The following is a 322-nucleotide window of genomic DNA, read 5'->3' as shown; positions in this document are numbered from 1 at the left end:
GAAGGAAATGGCAACCCACTCCAGTATTCTTGCCTGGAGAATCCCGTGGACAGGGGAGCCTGGTGGGCTGCTGTCCATAGGGTCACAGAGTCAGACACGACTGAAGCGACTTAGCAGCATCAGCAGGAGCTGGCTAACTCTTGGATGAATTATTAAAATATGCTTAAAATGTATAAGGACATTTAAAAATACCAGGCCTGTAAGAGGCATGCAGGTTTCTTGTGCTTCTGCTGCTGCTGCTGCTAAGTCGCTTCAGTCGTGTCCGACTCTGTGCGACCCCGTAGACGGCAGCCCACCAGGCTCCCCCATCCCTGGGATTCTC

Source organism: Bison bison, unplaced genomic scaffold, assembly GCF_000754665.1.
Source record: "Bison bison bison isolate TAMUID 2011002044 unplaced genomic scaffold, Bison_UMD1.0 scf7180017863161, whole genome shotgun sequence".
NCBI lineage: Eukaryota > Metazoa > Chordata > Mammalia > Artiodactyla > Bovidae > Bison > Bison bison.
The sequence above is the reverse complement of the archived record's forward strand: the minus strand, read 5'-3'. Positions refer to the sequence as shown.